The 14,066-nt window shown below is 50.3% G+C and overlaps 1 protein-coding gene and 1 pseudogene across 10 annotated transcripts in view; one reads left to right on the top strand and one right to left on the bottom strand.

Moving 5' to 3' along the window:
* Positions 1–5,246: 5,246 nt before the first annotated feature.
* VDR (vitamin D receptor) overlaps positions 5,247–14,066 on the top strand; it is a 63,813-nt gene continuing 54,993 nt past the window's right edge. For 4 of the 10 annotated variants that reach the window (XM_078338183.1, XM_078338182.1, XM_009003217.5 and 1 more), the window contains exon 1: positions 5,247–5,286. The gene's annotated coding sequence lies outside the window, so the exon portion shown is untranslated. Of the gene's footprint in view, positions 5,720–6,177; positions 6,511–14,066 lie in introns of those variants that run through there. The other 6 variants (XM_078338187.1, XM_078338184.1, XM_078338190.1 and 3 more) reach the window with 3 other exon arrangements.
* LOC118144425 (uncharacterized) lies at positions 7,398–12,067 on the bottom strand (annotated as a pseudogene).

Below are 14,066 nucleotides of genomic sequence, written 5' to 3'. Positions count from 1 at the left end.
TGGAGGATGTGGGAGCAGGTGGGAAAGACAACTGCCAAAGCCCTGAGGAAGAAGACATGAGCTGGGTTACTGGGAATGGGGCCCTGGAGCCAGATGGATTTGGAGAGAATGACTGGCGCTGCCCTACTCTTTTTAGAGCAGGCCGAGTCTGTGTGCACTCCCTTCTCATGGCATTGCACAGGACTCCTTAGAGCTGTTCTGTTCTGCTCTGGAGCAGTCAGGATTTCTGAGATACTATAGGCATCTTGAGGCTAAAAGAACCCCCCAAACCTGGAAAAGGCAAACATTGGGTGGATACATTCTGCCTCAGTGACCTAGCCCTGACCACATGCCCTTGGAGGTAGAATCACCAAAACCATCGTGGAGCCCCTGCAGGGTTCTGAAGGGGCTACATGTATGCCATTGATGATCTCTCAAACATATTTCTGTGAGTCTCATGTTGCAGGTTCTAAATGAGGGGGTCTCATGGCAAGCGGGACTTGCTCAGTTATTCAGTCAAATGCCTGGATGGAGTCTTCTGTCGGTTGGCTGCTGCAACAATCACGTCAGCCTAGCCCGTGATCTGGGGGAAGATTGTTTTTTCTTTTTGAGACAGGGTCCCACTCTGCCGCCCAGGCCTCAAGCATAAGGGCATGATCATAGCTCACTGCAGCCTTGACCTCCCAGGCTCAAGTGATCCTCCCACCCCAGCTTTTCAAGTAGCTGAGGCTACAAGTACACACCACCATACCTGGATAATTTTTACATTTTTTATAGAGTTAGGGTCTCACTATGTTGCCCAGGCTGGTCTCAAACTCTTGGCCTCAAACCAATCTTTCCATGTCAACCTCCTAAAGTACTGGGGTTACAGACCTGTGCCACTGTGTAGGGTAGGATTTTTTTTCTTTTTTTTTTTTTTTGAGACAGAGTCTCCCTCTGTCGCCCAGGCTGGAGAGCAATGGCCTGATCTCAGTTCACTGCAACCTCCGCCTCCTGGGTTCAAGTGATTCTCCTGCCTCAGCCTCCCAAGTAGCTGAGACTGCAGGCATGTGCCACCATGCCAGGCTAATTATTTGTATTTTTAGTAGAGACAGGGTTTCACGGTGTTAGCCAAGATGGTCTCGATTTCCTGACCTCGTGGTAAGCCCACCTGGGCCTCCCAAAGTGCTGGGATTACAGGAGTGAGCCACTGTGCCTGGCCAAGGTAGGATTTTTAATGTTATATTTTTGGTCACAAAGTGTTAATGGGCTGTGAAATCAATTTGGTGGATCCCAAAAGGAGAGAAGGAAGGAAGGAAGGGAGGGAGGGAGGGAGGGGAAAGAAAGAAAAGAAAGAAAGAAAGAAAGAAAGAAAGAAAGAAAGAAAGAAAGAAAGAAAGAAAGAAAGGAAGGAAGGAAGGAAGGAAGTAGGGAAGGAGAGAAGGAGGAAGGAAGGAAAAGGGGATGGAGAAAATCATAGAAAACATTGTAGAACATCTTTGTATCAGAAAACATATATATTCCTGGGTAAACCAGGTCATGATAAAAACTTACTTCTTAGTACAGGCTGCAGTTAAACATTTGAAAAACACTGTCCTGGGGAGACCCCTTGGTGTGTTTTCATTGCTACAGCTTTTTACATATTCATTCTATTTTCACCATCTGGAACTAAATAAGGAGAATCATCCCTGATCCTTTTTGTCTTAACATAGTTAGGAAATATAAATGAATTAATCTTTCTGGACTCAATGTGTGTTTTAAACTCCCGACCTCGTGATCCACCTGCCTCAGCCTCCCAATAATGTGCTTTAACAAAAAAAAAAAAAAAAAAAAAAAACCAAAAACAAGGGAGCAAACGGAGAAGCTGGGCTGGCCCCTTCTGTCCAGCTCTGCACCTGTGTCTCTCAGAATGTTCTCTGAGTGTTCACTGAAGAGACGCTTCCCTTCAGTCCTACTGTGCCCATAACCATAAAATATTTTAGGGGGGAACAAGGGCCCTACAAAGAGAAAAACAAACAGTTAGATGGGAGTGTTCCAGATAGAGCTCAAAGGGCACATTTTTACCGGCAGAACAGCCTGTAGACAGCTCAAAAACCCCTGTCCGTGGAAACAGAGTCTCTGGGAGCCTCAGAGGGACAATGTGATCCACTTAAGCTCTGACACCATGGCAAGAGCTTCAGAGAGCATCAGCAGCCTCAAGGACAGTGGCCAGGCTGCAGAAAAGGGAAGCCTAGACATGAGGCCAGGCTGCAGTTCTGTGGCCTGACCACAGCCATAACTGCCCAGGCCATCCCCAGGTACCTGGAGCCTGGCAGAGAGGTCCGGAGGCCAGACCCTGCCTTTCTTTGGAGTCTCCAGAATGAAATGCACAGGAGTGAAATAAATAAAATGAAATCCTCAGCCTAGCAACTCTGGAATCTTTCCATCGAAGTCGGTTGCACCTGGAAGGGCTCTTTTGTTTCAATACCGATTGTGGAGTCTTTGGCACTATAGCGGGGTATCTAGCACACCATCACACTTGGTTAATATTAACTAAGCAAGTGCCTGGCAGATATTCCCTGATGTAATTTGGCAGAGATGAGTACTGACCAAAAACAATCCGTACATCCCAGTAAAGACCCCTACCCATCCCAGGGATAAGTGAGAATATGAGAAATGCTAACTTCAGGGAAAAGAGAAATTAATGTTTTCTGCAGTGGTTTTGGTACACGGTTTATAGAGAAGTCAAGATAGAGGAGTTCACAATTATTAGCTCTGTAGTGCAGGAATGGTGCTTGTCACCAAGGCATCAAGAGAACAAGGTGTGAGACAGCAACCCAGAAACCTCCCTCTCTGATTGTATTCCTGGCTAGGGAGAAGCAGGGTCCAGAGACAATTAAGGGTTACAACAAAGCACAAGAGAAGTGAATCTCACATGATCTTGCTTTTCTACTTTCACAAAATAACCTTCCTTCTAAGAATAAAACAAGCAAAATAATCTATCTTTGTTCAATGTTAATACACGATGGTTCATTATCGGGTGCCAAACCATGCAATTCATACAGTGCCTGCTACCAAGACCAGAGAATTGACATCTCCTTCCAGCTGGGATATGTTGGAAAAGCCCGATGGGATAGGCAGGACCTGAAACAGGAGAGGATCTGGAGAAGTGGATGAGAGAAAAGGGTTCAGGAATTGGGGGAAGATGAGAAGAACGCGGTTAGGGACAAGGTGATGGGGCTGATAACAGCATGTGCTGGGGACTGTGATGACATCTATAATCTTGCCAGTTTGCCAAATACAGAACCTCTGAGTTCTCCAACTCTGTGAAAAGTGCATGGAACTTTTTTTTTTTGAGAGACAGCATGGAATGTGCAGAGAGAAGACCTGGGTCCAGTATCTCTGACACTCCTCAACTGTAAAAACCTTGACAACTGCACATTAGTTGCACAATGGAGACAGCATTTTCTACTCTGCCTGTCTGGAAAGGCTGTGATGAAGATCAAGTAAGATATTCCAAATAATTCTCTTTATACTATAAAGCAGTTTACACATGTGAATTACAAATACCTCTATTCCAACAAAGAGCTGTGAAAAAGACTCACAGTCAATGACTATGGAATTTAGGTATGCATCTTCCACCATCTTTTGATAAGGTTTATTTGCAAGATGTCAGGCCAACCAAGCACCACAAAAGTGACTTCTGAGTGCTCAACCTCTTCCAGAGGCTCATAGGACTTCCAGAGAATGTCCCAAGGTATTGGCAGTTGGAAATTTCCTCTTACGTTTTTCTACCCATGAGAATCACCATTAGCTTTCCCATGATGCTTTGGGCAAGGGGATTCTATTACTTTGTTACAGGTAGAGAATGCATCCATTAGAGACTGGTAGGACCTCTAAAGGAGCCTTCATCTGTTTCTCAGAATAAACGGTCCGTTCCCAAATTCGATCAAACGATGTACCTCTCTTCTGTCTTTTGTTTGAGTCTTCTCAGAAAGTTTCCGTGACACCTCCACAATGAACTATTTCCGTGCTTAACAAACTTCCCTGTTGCAAACTTCTTCCTTCTGTTTAATCTCAGTCTTTTTCTTTTAACCGTATTATTGAGTTGTGAGGGGCTGGTTATGATGCCCTCCAGCATAGCTGTTTCAGAAACGGTTCAGAGACCATTGCACCAGCAGACTTGCTGGGCTCTAGCACTAGTCCTCACTGATAAGCTGTCATGTCGGGCAAATCACTTAACCTTTCTATGCCTCAGTTTCCCAGCCTTTCACGTTGACCCTCTAAGCCATGGTTTCCTCCTCTGTAAGAGGGGAATAGCGATATCTTCTCTGGCTAATCATCAGCTGCTGGATGATTTTGTGGGCATTTCTATTCCAGAAGATTATGTTGTGATTACTACTTATTTGTACATTCTCCCACTGCACAGTGAGTTCTGAGAAGGAGGGAACCCCATCTTTTTCACCTCTCCCCTGGCACCTAGGGCGGTGCCTAGCACACCGTCAAGGGGAGCAGTGAGTAACTTTTAGCCCAACTTTTCTGTGTGTATTTTCCGCAGCCACACACAGGATGGATTCTTTATCTCTTCCCTTCAGGCCGATGCCACGGCGGGGAAGGGGGAACTGGGGACTGGGGACCAGGGAAGCTGAGACTCAGCTCCCTTGGGTGAAATTCGCGACAGGCCGGGAACGTGGTCAGCCGCGGTCGCTGCTGAGGTGACCTCGGTGGGGGCGATGACGCGACTCCAGTTTCCACTTGGGCCCCCGGGATCTTTTACCCCCGTCTGCGGGATCAGGCTGAGCTTCCCGGCTTTCTGCAGCAGGAACGCGATTTCCCACCCGTGCCCGTCGGCAGGCGCCCCCCAGCGTCCCGCGGGCCCAGGTGGGGGTGACGCACCCGGCCCGGGGTCCGCAGCAGGCTGGAAGGGTGGGGGGCTGCGTCCCCGAATAACGCAGGCTGAGGCGGGGATCTGCTCCTCTGTATTCATCGGCAACTCTGTCCCGCACAGGGCAGGAGCGAACCTTGCCCCATGGGCGACGGTCGATGAAAGTTTCACGAGGCAGAGTCTCTAAGGCGACAGCGGGGCGGATGATTCCAAGTCAAGATGGTTGCGGGGCAGACCGAACTCCAGGCAGGAGAGGACGGGACCTGTGGGCGGGGCCGAGGGCGGGGCGGGGCCTGCTTGAGGGGCGGGGAAGGGGCGGGGCCTGCTCGAGGGGCGGGGAAAGGGGCGGGGCCCGCTCGAGGGGCGGGGCCAGGTGCTGGGCTGTCTCTGCTTGTCAAAAGGCGGCTGCCGAGCCGTGGGCGCCGGGAGCGCGGAACAGCTTGTCCACCCGCCGGCGGGACCAGGTGCGGACCCGGGAGAAGTACGGAAGGGGGTCTCAGGATAGGGGCTCGAGGTCGGGGCGTCGGGGGTACCGGGGCGTGAGTGCACGGGTGCGAGCATTAGAGTCCAAGTCTCCGCGGTAAACTTGGCGACCGAGATCCCGGCTGCTGTGCCATGAGGCTGGGACACTAAGGGGGCACTGAGGTTTGAGAAAGCCGAAGTTCGTGCCAGGCTGGGGAGGAGGGTGGCGACATCCTCAGTGCTCAGGCAGCTTAAAGGAGAAATGCTCCGCCAGCGCCGGGCTCAGCACTTGGGCAACAAGAAGCATTTGTTTCCTTCCTCTGCCGGGGCGCCTTGGCATGGAGTGAGGAACAAGAAAAGGAGCGATTGGCTGTCGATGGCGCTCAGGGCTGCGGAGCGGAGGGCGTGTAGCCTCATTTATCTCACAGGGCTCAGGTACGGTCACCTGCGATGGTGGAGTTGGGTCTTTTAAGTAATTTTTTTCTTGATTTTTCTTTGAACTACCAATGATTTTAGACTTAAATCGCCCTGTTTTTCCAAGACAGCCTGTCAATAGATGTTCAGAGGATCTCAGGGGCAAGCATTTAAATGAGGAAGGGGCTCAGGGAGTGGTTTCTGTTTGGGAAGCGAGGTGCCCTGTTTCTGTAGGTGGCGGTGAGGAAGATTCAGAAGTATCTAGGCGGGAACAGCCTGTGGTCTCCAGGGCCAGTGGACAACTGTCCCTCCTTCTCTTCACCCAGGGACCAGAGTCAGAGACCCAGCCTGGGCTGGCGGAGACTTGGGTCTCCCAGCCCAGGCCCTTCTCTCAGCTCCTCCTCCTCCTGTTCCTCCTCCTCCTCCTCCTCCTCCTCCTCTATGCGTGCGGTGAGTGAGTCAGCCTCCTGTCTGGGTTCAGTTGCAGCCAAAGGGGCCAGAGCCCAGGCAAGCAATTGAGCAGGCATTTTCTGAGCATTGCAGAAGCTCTCCTGGGCAGAGTTCGGCTCTGCTCCAGCTCCCTGCTGGAAGGTGGTCTTCCTCATGGCAAGGGCTCAGACGCCAACACGGCAGTGATTGTGGAATGGCAATGGGATGATTCCAGCAGGAGGTCACTGTGAAGGGACAGTGGCTTTGTGATAAATCCACATCTCACCTCTCTCCTGGGATCTCAGCACTGCAGGCTTTTCCAGCCTTTCATTCCATTTCTGCCTAGTGGTCTTGTCAGCGGCCCATCTCTGCTAGTGAAGTGGGTGAGCAGAAGAAACTGGGAAAGTCTGGGACCAGGGAAGTCATGGTGTCGGCAAACGAGGTTTTAACCCAGGTTGGGGAGTGGGCTGGTTTGCTGAGGTAGAGATGGGTCGTCTGAACACTGGAGCCTCAATTCTGTGAACTGAGAGTGTTGTGTGTTGAGAGGACTTCTGCCATCCTTTCACTGTCCAAGTGCTGGAGGCAACTGTGGGTCTTTCTGAAACAGCTTCAGGGCTGGCATGCAGCCCCACCAGGAGGTGGTAAGACTGTGCATTTCTCCCTGGCTTTTGTTTTGGGTGCTAGAGACCCTGAGCAGAAGTCGCCCTCCCTGCAGAGTCCACGGCCCCCACTCACTAACATCTCTGGACCTATTTGAGAAGAGTCCTGGGAGGCCAACCAGGCTGTGAGGCTGATTCAAACTGCAAAAAGCTGGGGAATTCACAGTCTGTGCTCTGGCTGGATCCCATGGCTTTGGGTTTGGCTGCTCCTGATCAGCTGTGACTTGGACCCTTACCAAGCTAAAGAAGGAACTTGAAAATGGGGTAAGAAAGGAGGAGGAAAAATGATAGTTAGAAAGCTTCCCCAACCCTTTGCTCCTCTTCAGCAGAGGCCAAAGACTTCGTTTGTATAAACATTATGGAAGGTCAGGTACTGTTTGGGGTGCCCTGATAATTTATGTTTATGGTTTCTCAGTCTTCCCCTATTTGACCTCGGACCTGATCTCTTTTGTAACTAAGTCCCAGAGGAGGCTCCAAGAAGACCTTTGGGACCCCTACACTCTACCCCTAGAACAGGTGTCCAAAGCCCAGGCTGTCAATGGAGAAAGGCCTGGGGTCAAGTGGGCTACATCAGGTGGTTATCTAAGACAGGAAAGGGAGTTTCCACTGTTTCACTCTGTCCTGGGTGGGGTGGGCCTCTGGAACGTCTGCTGGAAACTCGCCGTTGCCTGTGCAGCAGTCAGGTCCTAGAGGCCAGAGAGCCAGAGACAGGAGGAGCACCTGGATGACGTTTGGTGTGTTGCTGAATAAGGAATTACAGGGCTCCAGCATCCATGTGTCCCTGCTGCAGCTCTGTTTTGGATGCAGGCAGAGGGAAGTAAAGAATTGACGGGATTTGATTCGGAGTCTCTTGTGCACCCAGCATGACTCCAGGCCCTCTGAGGGATGGCAGGAAGCAGAACTCACCAGACCAGCCCCTGACTCCAAGACGATTTGAGCCCCAGGGTGGGCAGCAATTCTCAGGCTCTCCCTCCACTATTGTCCAGTTCTGAGAGGATCCAGCTTGGCTGAAGCCAGCCTGGCTGTCACTCTAGGCCACCATGCCCCGCTTCTTGTTCTGCTTCTCTCTGATTTGTCCCTAACCTTTTCCTGTGTCAGTGCCCTCCTGGATATGCGAGAAAGAGTCCCTGTGTAATGTATCTTGCAAACTGGGATACTTTCGAGAGTGAAAAGGGATGCGGTGCATGGTTATACCAGGACAATGGACACAAAGCCAAACTGCCCAGGGAAAAATGGAACATTCATCATCCTAGTGATGACCACTCCAAACCCAGCAGAGGTCATAGCAGTGATGAGGGGACGATGAGGTTGGGGGAAGCTTAATGCTCAAGGTGAAACAGGGGAAGCTTAATTCTGAGGATAGCCCCAACGCCCCAGCTTGCTCCCTGGTGTTACCAGCTAATTCCTGTCTTTTCCCCCAAGGGCAGCACTGCCCCCACCCACCCTGTCCTGGGACCCAGCCCACCACTTGTGGGACTTCCCTTTACCCTTGACTTGTGACTGGCCTCACCTTTGGTTTCCCTGCCCCACCCCCACCTCAGACAGGGACAGGAAGGTCTGCCAACTCCTCTTCAGCTTCCTCCAGGGGAATTGGGGTTCATCGTGGAGCCAAGACTGGGCCTCACGTTTCCTCTTCCCTCTTCCTCCATATCTGCAGCCTCCTCATTTTGCTCATCCAGCTTCCCAGACCCCTGGGGACCACACTACCCCACAGAAAGTCCGGCTGTAAAGCAGGTTAGCAGCCAGGAAGGCAAAGGCAGGCAAACCTTGCCCACTCCGATAAAGGACATAGGTCACCTGTAACCAGGTTCTGGGGAAACGATAAGCAAAGTGGAGGCCAAAGCCAGGGAGAAACTGCACAGCAGGAGACAGTCAGGTCCCAAGGACTCCAGAGTTTAACTCTTTGGTCTGGTCTGAATGTTAGCGAAATGGTCCAGGGTGGGGACAGGCTGTTCTTGCTCAATCCAAGTGACAGGCGTTGATGGCAGTGTCTGCATCCTACTGTGGTGACATGTGGAAGAGAAACTGTCTGCCTTCTGTGTCCTGGGTCCTTACAGTCCAGATGCAGAGGGCGGGCTCCCTGCAGAGTCCCCAGAGGTCCAGCATGTGGTTGATTGAGCATAGGCGTGGAGGGAGCAGGGTAGCCACGATGACTGTGTGTGATTCTCGGTTATTCTGCCAGGAAGGAAGTCATTCTCATTGCCAACAAGTGAAAAGGGCAAGTGAAGATATCTTGGGAAGTCATGTCTTTGAAGTGACTTGTGGGGAAAGGATGTGGCAAGGCCCCCTCCATACCAAGGCTGACTGGAGGAAGATGGGGGTGTCTGGTCGGTGAATGACCGGAGCGAAAGGCAGAAGCAGTCGGTGCTCTGTGAGTCGGAATGTGTGTTACGCTTTTGCAAACCTGCCCTGCAGGTCCTGTGCCAAGGAATAGACTAAGCAGTGTTCCCAGAACCAGATGCCATACAAAGTCCTCATTCTGCACGGGGGAGAGTCCTGGTCCTGAGCAGGGTGTGGGCAGCTGCACCCGCGGGAAAGTGGAGTCTGGGCAGACTCGGAGGTTGGTTCCTGGGAAGCTGTTGCGTCTCACTGGCCTTCTAATGATGACCTGAAGCTTGGAGGTGTTATGCAAGGTGGGACATTTCAGGCACTGTGGAGTACCCATGATGCCCAAGGCTTTGCTGGTGACACATCCAGTGTGTGCCACCTGCTGGTACTGGCGTTGTAGCTTCAGCTACTCACTGAGCACTTACTTGGTAAGAGGTGCTGTGCTACGTGCCTCCCAGACCTATGACAAGGTCTTGTGAGACAGGAACCAGTTATGTTCCCTTTACAAATGAGGAAACAGAGTCTCCGTGAGGTTGATCAACATGCCAAGTTGTCATAGCCTGTGAGGAGGAGAGCCAGGACTCCCTCTTAGGTTTGCAGAAGCCCGTGCTCTTAATCTGCCTGGAACCCTCCAGGGCACTTAGTGCCTTGCACATTACAGGCCTGTAGTAAATGTTTGTGAGCAGCGAGGTTAGATGTACTAACTAGTTTGAACAAGTTGACCTGAGAGCAGGCTTGGACTGCCCAAAGGTTACTCTGGGAACAGTGGCCTCTCAGAAGGAGGCTTCCTCTGCCAGCTCTTTTAGATCTTGGTGCCTCTCTGGCAGTCTCAGGCACCTTCTCAGGTTAAGAACCACAAACAAGAACCCAAGAGAGGTAGGATTGTGCAGAGAGATTGTGTGGAATCAAATGTGACTCTAATAGTCTGAAAGGCAAGTAAGAAGCGCTCTTTCAAAGGAGCCGCTTTATTGAATACCTACTGTGTGCTAATTGTACCACTGGCCAAAGGGGAGCTGTTCTCAGCTTGCCTACCTTTTCCCCTTCCTGGCTATCCCTTAAGGACTCCTGAACCTGGCCCAGCTGGAAGGAGAAATGGACTCTAGCCTCCTCTGATAGCCTTGTGCCAGGTCCCATGCCGACTGCTTTACTTGTCTCCTTTCACCCTCTCAGGGGTGAAAGCTTCTCTCGGGGGTAGGTCCGGTTATTTTCTCTAGCAGGCATAGCGGAGAAACCAAGGTTTAAAGAGATGCAGTCACCTGCCCATGGCTGCAGAGTTGGCCTGTAACCGCTGCTATACGCTGCTTGCCGACACTGGGCCTGGCCATACGAACCACTCTGTCAGAGCCTGGAGACAGAGGTGGAAGGAAGAGAAAGTGCTCAGCCTGGCCCATGCCCTGTGGGTCCCAGGGTTCCCTGGTAGATGACTAAAATTTTAGATAGCACTGTTAGAAGCTAGCAGCCTGGCAAAATAGGAGAAGCACGGGGTCTGAGTTAGATTCTTGGGTTCAAAGCTTGGCATGATCACTTTGCAGCTCGTGACCTTGGGCAAGTTTCTTAATCTCCCCGTATCTCAGTTTCCTTACTAGTTTTTTTTTTTTTTTTTTTTGACACAGGGTTTCACCATGTTGGTCAGGCTACTCTTGAACTCCCGACCTCAGGTGATCCTCCCGCCTCAGCCTCTCAAAGTGCTGGGATTACAGGCATGAGCCACCACGCCCGGCCTAGTTTCCTTACTTGTAAACTGGGTATAATAATAGCTCCCTTGTAGGACTGCGTGAGGAGTGGATGATGTAAGTCAAGTGCCTGGCACACAGTAGGCCCTTGAAAGGCACATGTATTCAGTAGATATGAGCCAAGAGCCTACTGTGTGCCAGGTACTATTCAAGACACTGGGGATTTCACAGCTGGGAAAAATAGACTCTTGCGCTTCTTTTCAAAACTTCTAGCCCAGAAGCCTGTCCTTGTGAGAGGCCCTTTTAGAACTCAGGAATGGCTGTCCTGGCACCTGACTCAACTCAGATTTGGCAAATTGATTTCTCTGTCATTTGTTAGCTGATGAGCTTGCGACAGTTGCTTAGCTTGTCTGCCACTTGGGTTCTTCAATTCTTTTTTGTTCATTTTTTAAAACTGTGATATATCATGCACAAAAGATTACATAATATACTTATGTATAGGTTAAAGAATCTTATACTCTGGAACAGGCTCACGCCTGTAATCCCAGCACTTTGGGAGGCTGAGGTGGGTGGATCATGAGGTCAGGCATTTGAGACCAGCCTGACCAACATGGTGAAACCCCATCTCTACTAAAAATACAAAAATTAGCCAGGCAAGTTGGCACGTGCCTGTAACCCCAGCTATTCAAGAGACTGAGGCAGGAGAATCGCTTGAACCTGGGAGGCAGAGGTTGCAGTGAGCCGAAATCGTATCACAGCACTCCAGCCTGGGGGACAGAGTGAGACTCCATCTCAAAAAAGTATATGTATGCTCTGTACCCACCACCTAAGAGTGGAACATTCACAGCACGTTAAACGCCCCCTCTGCCTCTCCCCATTTGCATTCTCCTTCCTCTCTCCCCACCCCAAAGTGAATTTTGGTTAATTGTTTTATTGCTTTTCTTTGTAAGTTATCATCTAGGTGTGTTTTACAAAACACTATGTTGTTTTATTTCACATGGCTTTGAGGTTCACATACACGTGTGTTCTCTGTGATGCACTTTGAGTCAGTGTGATTTTCTGAGGCTCGTCCATGTTGAGGCACAGCACTGCAGTTTGCACGTCTGTGTAGCATTCGACTGTAAAAACACACCACGGTGTGCACATCCTCCTTCGCACTGGCGGACATTTGGGCTGTTTCCAGTTGGGCTATTACAATAGGACAGTACAGCTAGGGGTGTACATGCTATACTTGTCTTCTGGTGCATGAGAAACTCACAAGAATTTCTGTAAGGCACATGCCTAGGGCTGGAATTTCTGGCTCCCGTGGAATTCCATGCTTAGCATCGCTATAGGTGCCACGCAGCTTTCCACAGCAGTTGTACCAGAAAAAACCACTCCTTTCGGTAGTGGACAGAAGTTTCCACTGTTCTCCATCCTTTTCAACACTTGACATAAGCTTCATTTCTAAAATGAAAAAGTTGTATGAAACGAGTTTCCACAGTTATAATGATTACTATAATAATTGTATTATTCATGACTCAGGGACCCAGCTTCTGACTCACATGTGTGCTCTTCTGCTGCACTGTGCACAGGTGACCACATACGTGCTTCAGCCCGACTGAGAGCCCTGTGCTGGGCCTCCAGGTGCAGTCGAAGCCCTTCCTGTCTGGGCTTCCACCAGCAGTGGCTCTTCGTCCTCCCCAATGCTAGGTGGTCTCTTCAGTTCAACCAAGAGCCTGGTGTCAGCACCGAGCCCATACTAGGTGCTCAATTAATACCCACTAAGTTGCATTTTCACTAAGTGGATTGGGAGGAATATATATATTTTCCTCGGGCACCAATTTTGAGAAAAGGACATGGAAGTATAAGAACCATGACTTTGCTAGCTAATCTAAGCACATGGAGCTGGAGCAGTGATAGATTCATGTCTGTCCTGGGCTTCTTGATCATTTAAGGGCTCCAGTGAGATGGGGTGAAGTTTACTAGTCTCTACTGTCTATCTGTTCAGAGTCTGGCCTCATTCTTTGGCTTTCTGATTCGTTTAACCTGAGAAGCAGGGAGTAGCTGGAGGATTGGGGTGGAGGGAACAGAGGCAATGCCATGGGGAAAGGAGACAAATGCCTGTAGAAAATCCCTTTCCCTTTGAAAGTCAAACACCCTCCTCGGACTACTAGGGAAAAAACGTCATTACACTCAGTGTCCTGGTAGCCACATAAACAGCCGGATACTCACCATCCAGTCACCCACGGGACAAAGGAATGTGGCTGGCTGGACAGTTTCATGGGCCACTCCAGCCCTCAGCTTTGTAATTACCTATCCAGTCTGTGCCTGTCAGCTCCGGGCAGGAAGGTGCTTCTGCCTTGGGCCTCACCTTGGCTACCAGGCCTGCGCTGGGCTCAGAGACAGGGCTCTACCTTCTTCAGCCATCCCTCCACCCCTAACGCCACCCAGTGTCTCTTTCTATAACCACCTTTGACCCTTGTGAGGTTACTATATTATGTCATAGCTGATGATCATAATAACCAATGGTTATTATAACTCACTGTGTTCCAGGCACTGTGTTAAATGTTTTTCAGGCATTTTCTCATTTATGCCTCTCGATAATCCTACGAGGCTGGTAATATTATGCCCATTTTACAAAAGAGGAAACCAAGGTTCACAAAGATTCAGAGGCTACATTTGTTTTCCAGAGACACCGAGCTACTAAATCAGAACCAGAACTTAAATTCCGCCCGAAGTCCAAAGTGCACGTTCTTTCTCTCACTCGTGCATTGCCTTTCCCTGCGGGGTCCTGGTCATTCAGCTCAGTCTTCCCTCCTCCCCTTCCTGTCTGAGGAGGGCTGGAAAAGATGCAGCAGGTGGAGTGAGGGTGAATGGGGCAGTTCCAAGCTGGCCAGGGAGATGCTGGAAAACACCCTAGGGGCAGAGTTCTTTCTTCCAAACGGCTCTGAATCTCAGGACTGCTGCCAGGGGCAGGAAGTGACTTCTGCCCAGCCTCTTTGGCAAGCAGACTCATATCTCGGGTGCCATGATGTTAAGAAGTGGGGGAGGGGATGCCTCAGGTAAAATTCCATTATAATGAACTGCATTTGAGATCAGACCAGCTTTGTTGAAATCACATGCACAGCCTGGGAAACTGGAAATGGAGTGGAACTAATTGTGGTTGGGTGCCTTTTAGTAAAGCCCCCCGAAAGGTTTGGAGACTAGAAGGAGTAAGAGAAAAGAGTCAGACCCACCCCCAGGTCCTCCTGAATGCCAAGCTCCTGGGTGGTCCTGGGCAGGCGTGGTGGGGAGAGC

The sequence above is a fragment of the Callithrix jacchus genome, chromosome 9, assembly GCF_049354715.1.
Source record: "Callithrix jacchus isolate 240 chromosome 9, calJac240_pri, whole genome shotgun sequence".
NCBI classification, from domain to species: domain Eukaryota; kingdom Metazoa; phylum Chordata; class Mammalia; order Primates; family Cebidae; genus Callithrix; species Callithrix jacchus.
Note: the sequence above shows the minus strand (reverse complement) of the source record. Positions and strands in the feature narration are given on the sequence as shown.